The sequence below is a fragment of the Pristiophorus japonicus genome, unplaced genomic scaffold (assembly GCF_044704955.1).
Source record: "Pristiophorus japonicus isolate sPriJap1 unplaced genomic scaffold, sPriJap1.hap1 HAP1_SCAFFOLD_433, whole genome shotgun sequence".
NCBI classification, from domain to species: Eukaryota; Metazoa; Chordata; class Chondrichthyes; family Pristiophoridae; genus Pristiophorus; species Pristiophorus japonicus.
The window spans coordinates 450,056-464,309 of record NW_027254235.1 but is presented as its reverse complement, the minus strand read 5'-3'; the positions used below and the strand labels follow the sequence as shown (position 1 = coordinate 464,309).

General features: G+C 52.7%; 1 protein-coding gene across 1 annotated transcript in view; it reads right to left on the bottom strand.

Annotated features, from left to right (window-relative positions):
- Nucleotides 1-301: 301 nt before the first annotated feature.
- LOC139251723 (uncharacterized) overlaps nt 302-14,254 on the bottom strand; it is a 128,983-nt gene continuing 115,030 nt past the window's right edge. Inside the window, exon 7 of the transcript XR_011591407.1 lies at nt 302-1,130. The gene's annotated coding sequence lies outside the window, so the exon portion shown is untranslated. The remainder of the gene's footprint in view (nt 1,131-14,254) is intronic.

Here is a 14,254-nt window from a genome sequence, read left to right as displayed (position 1 = left end):
ACTACATTTAACCCCCTCGTCTAAGTCATTAATGTACAATGTAAACAGCTGGGGCCCCAGCACAGAACCTTGCGGTACCCCACTAGTCACTGCCTGCCATTCTGAAAAGTCCCCATTTACTCCTACTCTTTGCTTCCTGTCTGACAACCAGTTCTCAATCCATGTCAGCACACTACCCCCAATCCCATGTGCTTTAACTTTGCACATTAATCTCTTGTGTGAGACCTTGTCGAAAGCCTTCTGAAAGTCCAAATATACCACATCAACTGGTTCTCCCTTGTCCACTCTACTGGAAACATCCTCAAAAAATTCCAGAAGATTTGTCAAGCATGATGTCCCTTTCACAAATCCATGTGACTCGGCCTGTCTAGTTAGATACTTCTGCAGCTGTCCAATTACCTCAGCCACTCTCTCGCTCTCGTCTATCTTTGATGTCTTTGTCCCCAGTAAAACGTTGACTCTCTCCCACCTTGGCCATTACCCTGGTACAGCCCCCATCTTTACCCCCTTGAGTACAAGGGTCACAAACGTGAGTGTACCTGGCTGGTGCACAAACGGTTTCACCATCCATCACCAGATCTGGCTGAATGACAACAAACACTATTGGGCTTTGCTCTTCTCTGTCAAAACCACCCACTGGAGAGCAAAGCTGTCCTCCTGGCTTCTCTACTGCAGCACCAACTGTCTCCAGTTACTTTTCCCTTTCACCACCAGCAGAACCTTTTGTTCAAAAATCTCTTTTTCAAACGACAGTCTCCCTATGTCTGTATTTTCACTTTCTGTTATCGGTGTGATGTTCCCATCTCCATTAAAACTAATGAAGGCTGCAGTTTCAGACCAGCCCGAGGATCTCTTTGGGATTGTGTGACCCCAGAAAATTAGGCTACAGGCTGGGTGTTGAAGGAATGAACAACATGCGTCTCAGTGATGAGCCCCACTGTGTGCTGTCGTATCAGTAAAATGGTTCCGAAAATGGTAGCACGGCCAAATTAAACTTGCCTCCTCTTGAGCAACTGTCTCTCCCTGTGACGTGATAGGTATTCCTTCAGTGGCTCCTGCATGAACGTCTTTTATTCCTGGTTCATCAGACATATTCTCTGGATTTTTCAGCTTCTTTCTTCATCTGGAGCCTAGTAAAAATCATATATCAGCTTGCATACGTTTAAATACGTTCTAAAAAGTTTTGGAATGCCATTTCTTAATACTTTCCAAAATGAGTGTTTAAACAAAATAAAGGAACATGTATTTTATAATAAAATGATGAAATGTATCAATCAAATGGCCTTTGCTGTCATGTAATGCTTTTGTTAAACTTTAGTTGAAGGACACAGTTAAGCCCAAAAGCACGTGAGGTGTATCTAATCGCCAAAGATGCATTAGTACCGTTCAGTCAGCTACATTGATGCAATATTTTCCTTTAGCTTCTAGCAGTTTAGGCTCAGTTACTTTCCAAACGTAGAGGACAAATTTCAAAAGTTTTGTTGAGGTGAATTTTCTATTGAATGATGTTTGAACAAAAAAATGAAAGGCTGTATGTTTGTGTCAGTGTGCGACTCTGTGAAAAAAATGTGAATGTGCTGATTATTCACCACAGCGGGAGCTGGTTCTGTGCTCCAGAACTTCAGAAAGTGCATTGAGCTGAGAGAGGGAGGGAGAACGGCTGGAGTTTCCTCTCAATTACCGCCAGCTTTGAAGGCTGAATCATGAATGTTGGAACAAAGGGAGCGGGAGATGCCCAGCAGGTGAAGGCTGAATCAATACTGTTGGAAGATACGAACAATGAGGGACAGGTGGAGACCATGAGGTCCATCCCGCCCGTCCCACACTATTTCGATACCTTATGCATTGCAACATAGACACTGCCCACCCCACCCGAAAACCTGGCAATCTCCTGAGAGAAGCAAAAAAACCTCAACAGAGGGAGGGGCAGATGCCCAACAGGTGAGAGTGCGAGGGCAAGGAGAGAGGCGAAGCTGGCAGAGGATGTCCAGGTAAAGACATGGAGGAATGTGTAGAGGAGGATATCAATGTTAAAGTTGGTGGCCAGGGAGATGTACAGGCCAGTGAGGCTGGGAGTGACTGGCAGGGGGGAAGAGGTTGCAGACGGCGGGGTCTTGGGCAAGTTGGAGATGATGGAGGATGAACATTTAGAAGCAGGCAAGGATTGAGTCTGTGGGGGCGGATTGAGGAGTTGCTTAAGTTTGGCGATGGGGTGAGGCGAGCATCTTTGCTAAAGTGGAAGTGAGAAATGTTGGGTGATGAATTGGATGTTGGATTTGAAGCCCAGCTCTGGGTCAAGCAGCTCAGTTGGGCCAAGGAGAGGAGCCTGTTGCAAGTGACTGGAGTCTCTCCATGTCATGGACTGAAGATTGAGCAGGGAGAAAGCACCTGCTGGAGGCCAGGACAGGACAGGACAGGAGTCTCATCCTGGTCACCGTTTGATGGCTGGAAACAGGACAATCTGGGGCTGCACACAGCAGGATGTGAGCGGGTATTCACAATGTCTCAAGCATACAATGCCCGGAGGCCCAGGCCCTTAGACTCTTCCCCCAATCCGCGCATCCCCTGACTCTCTCTCTCTCCCCCGCCCACCGCCCACCCCGGCCCCCTGAGTCTCCCCGGCCCACCCAGGCCCTCTGACTCTATCCCCTCCTGCCCAGGCCCCCTGACTCTGTCCCCGCCCAACCAGCCCCCGACTCTCTCTCTCCTCCACAACCCCTGCGCGGCCTGCAGACTCTCCCTCACCCCGGCCCTCTAACTCTCCCTCGCCCCGGCCCACCGACTCTCCGCCCTCCCCCACCCGCCCCCTGACTCTCCCCCGCGCGGCCTCCTGACTCTCCCCCGCACGGCCTCCAGATACTCCCCCACTCCGGCACCCGACACACTCCAACCCAGGCCCCCGGACTCTCCCCCGCGTGGCCCCTGGACTCTCCCCCGCCCAGCCCTCTGACTCCCCCCCCGCCCCCCTCCCAGCCCCCTGACTCTCCCCTGCCCATGACCCCTGACTCTCCCCTGCCCAGGCCCCCTGACTCTACCCCCTCCCCCATCTACCCCCTGACTCTCCCCCAACCCACCCAGGCCCCATGACTCTCCCCCTCCCCGGACCCCAGACTCCCCCCCCACCCAGGCCCCCTGACTCTCCCCTTCTCCAGCCCCCCAATTCTCCCCCACCCCGGCCCCCTGTCTCTTCCCCCACCCCGGCCCCCTGACTCTCTCTTGCCCCAACCTCCCGACTCTACCCCGCCCCCCAACTCTTCTCCCGCGTGGCCCCCCGACTCTCCCCCGCGTGGTCCCCAGACACTCCCCAACCCTGGCCCCGACTCACCGCCCGCCCAGGCCCCCTGACTCTCCCCCACCCTGGCCCCCTGACTCTCCCTCGCCCCGCCCCCTGACTCTCCCTCGCCCCGCCCCCTGACTCTCTCTCGCCCCGCCCCCTGACTCTCCCCCACCCAGGCCCCCTGACTTTTCCCCGCCCCGGGCCCCTGACTCTCCCCCACCCCAGGTCAGCCCAGCCCCCTGACTCTCCCCTGCACGGCCCCCTGACTCTTCCCCAACCCGCCCTGGCCCCCCGACTCTTCTCCGCGCAGCCACCTGACTCTCCCCCACCCCGACCCCCTGACTCTCCCCCACTCCGGCCCCATGACTCTGCCCCACCCCGGCTACCTGACTGTCCCCCACTCCGGCCCCCTGACTCTCCCCCGCCCGGGCCCCCTGACTCTCCCCCGGCCCCCTGACTCTCCCCCGCACGGCATCCTGACTCTGTCCCACCCCGGCCCCGACTCTCACCCAAATCGCCCAGGCCCCCTGACTCTCCCCCACGCAGCCTCCTAACTCTCCCCCCTCCCCCAACCACCTCCTGACTCTCCCCCCGCCCGGCCCCCTGACTCTCCCGCAAACCGCCCCACCCCCTGACTCTCCATCGCCCCTGGCCCCCTGACTGTCCCCCACCCTGGCCCCCTGACTCTCCCCCACCCCGGCCCCTTGACTCTCCCCCACCCCGGCCACCTGACTCTCCCCCACCCCGGCCCCCTGACTCTCCCCTGCACGGCATCCTGACTCTATCCCACCCCGGCCCCGACTCTCACCCAAATCGCCCAGGCCCCCTGACTATCCCCCGCGCGGCCCCCTGGACGCTCCCCCGCGCGGCCCCCTGGACGCTCCCCCGCGCGGCCCCCTGGACGCTCCCCCGCGCGGCCCCCTGCACGCTCCCCCGCGCGGCCCCCTGCACGCTCACCCGCGCGGCCCCCTGCACGCTCCCCCGCGCGGCCCCCTGCACGCTCCCCCGCGCGACCTCCTGACACTCCCCCCTCCCCCCTCTCCCACCCGCCCCCTGACTCTCCCCCCTCCCCCAACCGCCTCCTGACTCTCCCCCCGCCCGGCCCCCTGACTCTCCCGCAAACCGCTCCACCCCCTGACTCTCCATCGCCCCTGGCCCCCTGACTCTCCCCCACCCCGGCCCCCTGACTGTCGCCCACCCCAGCCCCCTGACTCTCCCCCCGCCCCCTGACTCTCCCCCTCACGGCATCCTGACTCTGTCCCACCCCGGCCCCGACTCTCACCCAAATCGCCCAGGCCCCCTGACTCTCCCCCGCGCGGCCTCCTGACTCTCCCCCCTCCCCCACCCGCCCCCTGACTCTCCCCCCTCCCTCAACCGCCTCCTGACTCTCCCCCCGCCCGGCCCCCTGACTCTCCCGCAAACCGCTCCACCCCCTGACTCTCCATCGCCCCTGGCCCCCTGACTCTCCCCCACCCCGGCCCCCTGACTGTCGCCCACCCCGGCCCCCTGACTCTCCCCCCGCCCCCTGACTCTCCCCCGCACGGCATCCTGACTCTGTCCCACCCCGGCCCCGACTCTCACCCAAATCGCCCAGGCCCCCTGACTCTCCCCCGCGCGGCCTCCTGACTCTCCCCCCTCCCCCACCCGCCCCCTGACTCTCCCCCCTCCTTCAACCGCCTCCTGACTCTCCCCCCGCCCGGCCCCCTGACTCTCCCGCAAACCGCTCCACCCCCTGACTCTCCCCCACCCCGGCCCCCTGACTCTGCCCCCGCCCCCTGACTCTCCCCCGCACGGCATCCTGACTCTGTCCCACCCCGGCCCCGACTCTCACCCAAATCGCCCAGGCCCCCTGACTCTCACCCGCCCGGCCCCCTGACTCTCCCGCAAACCGCCCCACCCCCTGACTCTCCATCGCCTCTGGCCCCCTGACTGTCCCCCACCCCGGCCCCCTGACTCTCCCCCACCCCGGCCACCTGACTGTCCCCCACGCCGGCCCCGGCCCCCTGACTCTCCCCCACCCCGGCCCCCTGACTCTCCCCCACCCCGGCCACCTGACTGTCCCCCACCCCGGCCCCGGCCCCCTGACTCTCCCCCACCCGGGCCCCCTGACTCTCCCCCGCGCGGCTCCCTGGACTCTCCTTCGCGCGGCCTCCAGACTCTCCCCCATACGACCCCCTGACTCTCCCCCACCCGCCCCCTGACTCTCCCCCACCCTGGTCCCCAGATTCTCCCCCGGCCCCATGACTCTCCCCGCGCAGCCCCCTGGACTCTCCCCTGTGCGGCTGCCTGACTCTCCCCCACACGGCCCCCTGATACTCCCCCACACAGCCCCCTGATACTCCCCCACACAGCCCCCTGACTCTCCCCCACCCGCCCGGTCCCAGCTGCTGTCTCACCTGCCCCGCTCCCTCCTGTAGGGGAGACCGAGCATCCTCCACCCGGCTCCTGAACTCTCACTTCCCCACTTCCTCCGTCACACAACAAGGGAGGGGAGGGGAAGAACATACGAACAATGACGGACAGGTAAAGACCATCTGGTCCATCAAGTCTGTCCCACAATATTGTGATACCTTGTATATCACAACATATACACTCCACCCCACCCAAATCCAGGTGATATCCTGGGAGAGGCAAAAAAAAATGTAAAAACCCAGGCCAATTTGGGGGGCAAAATCTGGGCAATTCGTCTCCGACCCATCTAGGTAATCGAAACTAGTCCAGGAGATCACTCTGGCCATTAAATTTCCTGTAGTACTGACCTTCTGTAAGAAGTGATCTCCGCTGCAGACAGAAACAAACCCAGCTTTCACTTGGGAAATCGGAAAGAGGAAATAGCAGAGGCCTTGACCATCATTTTCCAGTCCTCTTTGGATCGGGGCATGGTGCCGGAGGACTGCTAACGTAGAGCCCTTGTTTAAGAAGGGAGAAAGGGATAGGCCGAGTAATTACAGGCCTGTCAGCCTAATCTCAGTGGTGGGAAAATTATTGGGAAAAAATCCTGAAAGACAGGATAAATCTGCATTTTGAAAGGCAAGGATTAATTAGGGACAGTCAGCATGGATTTGTTAAGGGACGGTCGTGTCTGACTAACCTGATTGAATTTTTTGAGGAGGTAACCAAGAGGGTCGATGAAGGTATTGCGCATGATGTCGTATATCTGGCTTTAGCAAAGCTTTTGATAAGATCCCATATGGTAGACTGGTCATGAAGGTTAAAGCCCATGGGATACAGGGCAAAGTGTCAAGTTGGATCCAAAATTGGCTTAGAGGTAGGAAGCAAAGGGTAATCGTTGATGGGTGTTTTTGTGACTGGAAGGATGTTTCCAGTGGAGTTACGCAGGGCTCAGTACTGGGTCCCTTGCTTCTTGTGGTATATATCAATGATTTAGATTTGAATATAGGGAGTATGATTAAGAAGTTTTGCAGCCGACACTAAAATTGGCTGTGTGGTTAATAATGAAGAGGAAAGTCATGGGCTGCAGGAGGATATCAATCTACTGGTCAGGTGGGAAGAGCAGTGGCAAATGGAATTTAATACAGAGAAGTATGAGGTGATGCACTTTGGGAGGGCTAATAAGGAAAGGGTATACATATTAAGCGGTAGGCCACTTAATAGTGTAGATTAACAAAGGGACCTTGGAGTGCTTGTCCACAGATCCCTGAAAGTAGCAGGCCAGGTGGATAAGATGGTTAAGAAGGCATATGGAATGCTTGTCTTTATTGGCCAAGGCATAGAATATAAGAGCAAGGAGGTTATGTTTAAATTGTACAATACTTTGGTTAGGCCACAGCTGGAGTATTGCGTGCAGTTCTGGTCACCGTATTATAGGAAGGACGTGATTGCACTAGAGAAGGTGCAGAGATTTACTAGGATGCTGCCTGGAATGGAGAATCTTAGTTATGAGCATAGATTGGATAGGCTGGGTTTGTTCTCATTGGAACAGAGGAGGTTGAGAGGAGACCTCATTAAGATGTACAAAATATTGAGGGGCCTGGACATAGTGGATAGTAAGGGTCTATTTCTATTGGTGGGGGGTGTCTATTACGAGGGGGCATAGTTTTAAGGTGATTGGTGGAAGGTTTAGCGGGGATTTGAGGGGGGGCTTCTTTACGCAGAGGGTTGTGGGGATCTGGAACTAGCTGCCTGGAAGAGTGGTGGATGCAGAAACCCTCACCACTTTTAAGAGATGGTTGGATGGGCACTTAAACCTGCAGGGTTACAGACCTAGAGCTGGTAATTGGGATTAGACTGGATGACTTTTTGTTAGACGGAGCATATATAATGATAAGTACTGCAGGGAATAGAATACGGCCAGGGTGATCTCCTGGACTAGTTTCGATCACCTGGATGGGTTGGAGAGGAATTTTCCCTGATTTTTTTTTTCTCCCTAAATTGGCCTGGGTTTTTATCTGGTTTTTGCCTCTCCCAGGAGATCACATGGCTCCGGTTGGGGTGGAGTGTAGAATGTTTCAGTATAAGGGGTGTCGCAGTTGTGTGGGGCGGACTGGTTGGGCTGGGTGCTCTTTGCCTTTCCGTCATTGTTTGTAGGTTTATAGGTTTATATGTAACCTTTAGGGCTGCTGACCAAGGGCCGTGTGGCTCTTTGTCGGCCGGCGTGGACATGATGGGTCGGAGTGGCCTCCTTCTGTGCTGTAAATTTCTGTGTTTCTATGTTGAAGGAGTTCAGTGAGTCTGCATCCACCACATGAAATGGCAGCTCGTTCCAGGAGTCTACTATTCTTTGGGTAAAGAACCACCTCCTGACGTCTAACCTAGATCTAGCCTTATACAACTTAAGGGCCCGAAATTGATGCACTCACCGCCCACTGCCACCGACATTCCTCTGCTCAATCCGCCCAGTGCCATTTTCGACATGGCCTGGAGCAGGCGGGAGGGGAGAGCCGCCAAGAAGCGCCCGCCGACGTCAACGGACGGCCGATGCGCGTAAGTAGACTCCCGCCCGCCTAGATGCCATATTCATGTGGGTGGGAGTCGGCTGGAGGACGGCGGTGAACCGCAGAGTGCAGGCAGCTCTGTCCTCAACGGTAAGTGTGAAGATGGAGGAAAACAGGTTCGTGATATTTATTTATTTATTTACAGGGACTTACCTGTATGGGGTCCCCTGAAGGTCGTCAGATGTTTTTGTTTGATGGTTTCTATTTTTAGGTGTTTGACCCTCCGCGGGCCTGACTATTCTCGGCGGCACTTGGGCGGCAAGCGCCTCTGCCGCCAAGAATGAGAGCTCCCACTGGCTCCTGCCCAGAATGGCGGTATACGTCGCTGCTTTGCTGCCCACCGACCTTCGAGGGACTTTGCTGATGAAAACCCTGCCCAAAGAACCATTAGGGTCCTCGGCGGCCATCAGTGGTCCTTTTGGCGGCACTTGGGCGGGTGAGAGTCTTCACCAAATTCGAACCCCAAATTTGTGGCCCCTGGTCCTGCCTAACCCATTTAATTGAAATAAACTGTCAGCTGGAACACTATGTATTCCCTTCATTATCTTATAAACCTCAATCATATCCCCCTAAATCTACACTGCTCTAAAGTATAGAGTCCCAACTCTTTTAACCTATCTTGATAACTAAGATGCTTTAGATTTGGAATGAGTCTAGTGGCCTCTTCTGCACCCTTTCCAGAGCTTCAATATCATCCACCACGTGAGGAGACCACAACTGGACACAGTATTCCAAGTGCGGCCTGACTAAGGTCTTGTACAAGGACAAAACAGTACATCTCGTCTTATACTCAACTGTCCTATGGATACACCCCAACACCCTATTTGCTCTAGCTATCACTGCACAGCATTGCTCGTGTACCTTTAAGGATGTATGCACTAGAATGCCCAAATCTCTTTCTATCTCCACCATCTTTAATGCCTTTCCCTGGAGGGTGTATGAATGTTGAGCATTTGCCCTGCCCACATGCATAACACTGCACTTATCTAAGTGGTACATCATTTTCCAGTCTTGAGCCCAATCTCCCAACACATTAAGATCGGCCTGAATCAGATGAGCCTCTTCTTCGGTTCTAGCACTCGCACAGATTTTGGTATCATTTGCCAATTGTGCCACCATCCCCCGAATCCAGATCATTAATAAAAATAGTAAAAAGCAACGATCCCAACACTGATCCCTGCAGGACACCACTGATGACCGGTCTCCAAACAGATCCAAATCCATCTATAACTACGCTTGGCCTGCGTCCTGCCAGCCAGTTCTGAATCCAGCTCAATATATTTCCACTAATACCAGAGGCTCCTATCTTACAGAGAAGCCTCTTATGCGGTACCTTGTCAAAAGCTTTTTGGAAATCCCTCTTCCCACAAAACTTCTGACCACCTAACTTCCTTTTCCGGCTCCCATGTTAGCTGATATTGTTAACGGTTCTCTCTCCTCGGGTACTGTTCCCTCTCCTCAGGTACTGTTCCTACTCTCCTTCAAATCTGTCATCATCACCCCTCTCCTCAAAAATAACCCTTCACCCCTCGGTCCTTGCAAACTCCCACCCCATCTCTAACCTCCCTTTCATCTCCAAAGTCCTTGAACGTGTTGTCGCCATACAAATCCGTGACCATCTTTCCTGGATCTCAATGTTTGAATTCTTCAAATCAGGTTTCCATGTCTGCCACAGTACCGAAACGGCTGTCATCAAAGTTACAAATGACATCTTATGTGACTGTGACAAAGGTAAACTATCCATCCTCGTCCTTCTGGATCTGTCTGCAGCCTTTGATACAGTTCACCACTCCATCCCCCTCCAAAGCTTCTCCACCATCGTCCAGCTGGGTGGGACTGCGCTCGCCTGGTTCCATTCTTATCTATCTAATCGTAGCCAGAGAATCACCTGCAATGGCTTCTCTTCCCGCCCCCGCATTGTTGCCTCTGGTGTCCCCCCAAGGATCTGTCCTTGGCCCCCTCCAATTTCTCATCTGTATACTGCCCCTTGGCGATATCATCCGGAAACACAGCATCAGTTTCCACATATATGCTGATGACACCCAGCTCTACCTCACCCCCAATTCTTTCGACTCCTCCACGGTCTCTAAATTGTTAGATTGCTTGTGCAACATCAAGTTCTGGATGAGCTGAAATTTCCTCCAATTAAATATTGGGAAGACAGAAGCCATTGTTTTTAGTTCCTGCCACGAATTCCATTCCCTAGTCACCGACTCCATCTGTCTGAGGCTGAACCAGACTGTTCGCAACCTTGGTGTCATATTTGACCCTGAAATGAGCTTCCGACCACATATCCGCAGCATAACTAAGATCGTCTATTTTCATCTCCCTAACATCACCCGTCTCAGCTCATCCATGCCTTTGTTACCTCTAGACCTGATTATTCCTGGCTGGCCTCCCACCTTCCACCCTACATAGACTAGAGGTGATCCAAAACTCGGCTGCCCGAGTCCTAACTCACACCAAGTCCTGTTCACCCATCCCCCTGTGCTCCTGGTTAAGCAACAACTTGATTAACAAAATCTCATCCTTCCTTTCAAATCCCTCCATGGCCTCACCCCTCCCTATCTCTGTAATCTCCTCCAGCTCTATAACCCCCCGAGATGTTTGCGCTCCTCCAATTCTGGCCTCTTGAGCATCCTCGATTATAATCGCTCCACCATCGGTGGTCGTGCCTTCAGCTGCCTGGGCCCGAAGATCTGGAATTCCCTTCCTAAGCCTCTCTACCTCGCTCTTCTCCTTTAAGACGTTCCTTAAAAACTACCCCTCTTACCAAGCTTTTAGTCATCAGCCCTAATTTCTCCTTCTGTGGCTTAGTGTCAAACTGTTGTTTTTGACCCCATCAACATATCCTTCCATTCCCTTCTCCCTCATGTTTATCCAGCCGCCCCTTAAATGCATCAATGCTCTTCGCCTCAACCACTCCCTGTGGTAGCGAGTTGCACATTCTAAACGCTCTCTTGGTGAATACGTTTCTCCTGAATTCTCTATTGGTTTATTAGTAACAATCTTATATTTATGGTCCCTAGTTCTGATCTCGCCCGTAACTGGTAACCATCTACCCTATCAAACCCTTTCAAAAACTTAAAGACCTATATCAGGTCACCCCTCAGCCATCCCTTTTCTAGGTAGAAGAGCCCCAGCCTGTTCAGCCTTTCCTGATAGGTATAACCTCTCAGTTCTGGTATCATTCTCGTAAGTCTTTGCTGCACCTTCTCCAGTGCTTCCATATCCTTTTTATAATATGCAGACCAAAACTGTTCACAGTACTCCGTGTGGTCTAACCAAGGTTCTACACAAGGTTAACATATTGTCTCTGCTTTTTAATTCTATCCCTCGAAATTAACCCCTTTGTTTGCTATTTTTGGCCTTATTAACTAGTGTCGCTACTTTTAGTGATGAGATGGTCCCACCAAGCCTGATTTTTATTCTCCTAAATGATCATTTCTCTAGGTCACATTTCGCTAGCTTCGGGGGGGGGGCAGCTTAGAGGCGTATGGGATGCATCAGGTTCATCTTGCACAAAAATTCTGTGCTATATTACACAGGCCACCACTTCCATTTTAATGAATCTGTACTTCTAACCCGCTGCAAATCATTAAGCACAATTGTTTAAAATGGCAATGTACCTCCACATCTCATAAGAACAGAAGAAATAGGAGCAGGAGTCGGCCATTCGGCCCCTCGAGCCTGCTCCGCCATTTAATAAGATCATGGCTGATCTGATCATGGACTCAGCTCCACTTCCCTGCCCGCTCCCCATAACCCTTCACTCCCTTATCGCTCAAAGATCTGTCTATCTCCAGCTTAAATATATTCAATGACTCAGCCTCCACAGCTCTCTGGCCTGCACCGCCATTCAATGAGTTCATGGCTGAACATGCAACTTCAGTACCCCATTCCTGCTTTCTCGCCATACCCCTTGATCCCCCTAGTAGTAAGGACTTCATCTAACTCCTTTTTGAATATATTAGTGAATTGGCCTCAACAACGTTCTGTGGTAGAGAATTCCACAGGTTCACCACTCTCTGGGTGAAGAAGTCTCTCCTCATCTCGGTCCTAAATGGCTTACCCCTTATCCTTAGACTGTGTCCCCTGGTTCTGGACTTCCCCAACATTGGGAACATTCTTCCTGCATCTAACCTGTCTAAACCCGTCAGAATTTTAAACGTTTCTATGAGGTCCCGTCTCATTCTTCTGAACTCCAGTGAATACAAGCCCAGTTGATCCAGTCTTTCTTGATAGGTCAGTCCCGCCATCCCGGGAATCAGTCTGGTGAACCTTCGCTGCACTCCCTCAATAGCAAGAATGTCCTTCCTCAAGTTAGGAGACCAAAACTGTACACAATACTCCAGGTGTGGCCTCACCAAGGCCCTGTACAACTGTAGCAACACCTCCCTGCCCCTGTACTCAAATCCCCTCGCTATGAAGGCCAATATGCCATTTGCTTTCTTAACCGCCTGCTGTACCTGCATGCCAACCTTCAATGACTGATGTACCATGACACCCAGGTCTCGTTGCACCTCCCCTTTTCCTAATCTGTCACCATTCAGATAATAGTCTGTCTCTCTGTTTTTACCACCAAAGTGGATAACCTCAAATTTATCCACATTATACTTCATCTGCCATGCATTTGCCCATTCACCTAACCTATCCAAGTCACTCTGCAGCCTCATAGCATCCTCCTCGCAGCTCACACTGCCACCCAACTTAGTGTCATCCGCAAATTTGGAGATACTACATTTAATCCCCTCGTCTAAATCATTAATGTACAGTGTAAACAGCTGGGGCCCCAGCACAGAACCTTGCGGTACCCCACTAGTCACTGCCTGCCATTCTGAAAAGTACCCATTTACTCCTACTCTTTGCTTCCTGTCTGACAACCAGTTCTCAATCCATGTCAGCACACTACCCCCAATCCCATGTGCTTTAACTTTGCACATTAATCTCTTGTGTAGGACCTTGTCGAAAGCCTTCTGAAAGTCCAAATATACCACATCAACTGGTTCTCCCTTGTCCACTCTACTGGAAACATCCTCAAAAAATTCCAGAAGATTTGTCAAGCATGATTTCCCTTTCACAAATCCATGCTGACTTGGACCTATCATGTCACCTCTTTCCAAATGCACTGCTATGACATCCTTAATAATTGATTCCATCATTTTACCCACTACTGAGGTCAGGCTGACCGGCCTATAATACCCTGTTTTCTCTCTCCCTCCTTTTTTTAAAAGTGGGGTTACATTGGCTATCCTTCCCTCGATAGGAACTGATCCAGAGTCAATGGAATGTTGGAAAATGACTGTCAATGCATCCGCTATTTCCAAGGCCACCTCCTTAAGTACTCTGGGATGCAGTCCATCAAGTCCTGGGGATTTATCGGCCTTCAATCCCATCAATTTCCCCAACACAATTTCCCGACTAATAAGGATTTCCCTCAGTTCCTCCTCCTTACTAGACCCTCTGACCCCTTTTATATCCGGAAGGTTGTTTGTGTCCTCCTTAGTGAATACTGAAACAAAGTACTTGTTCAATTGGTCTGCCATTTCTTTGTTCCCCGTTATGACTTCCTCTGATCCTGACTGCAGGGGACCTACGTTTGTCTTTACTAACCTTTTTCTCTTTACATATCTATAGAAACTTTTGCAATCCGTCTTAATGTTCCCTGCAAGCTTCTTCTCGTACTCCATTTTCCCTGCCCTAATCAAACCCTTTGTCCTCCTCTGCTGAGTTCTAAATTTCTCCCAGTCCCCGGGTTCGCTGCTATTTCTGGCCAATTTGTATGCCACTTCCTTGGCTTTAATACTATCCCTGATTTCCCTTGATAGCCACGGTTGAGCCACCTTCCCTTTTTTATTTTTACGCCAGACAGGAATGTACAATTGTTGTAGTTCATCCATGCGGTCTCTAAATGTCTGCCATTGCCCATCCACAGTCAACCCCTTAAGTATCATTCGCCAATCTATCCTAGCCAATTCACGCCTCATACCTTCAAAGTTACCCTTCTTTAAGTTCTGGACCA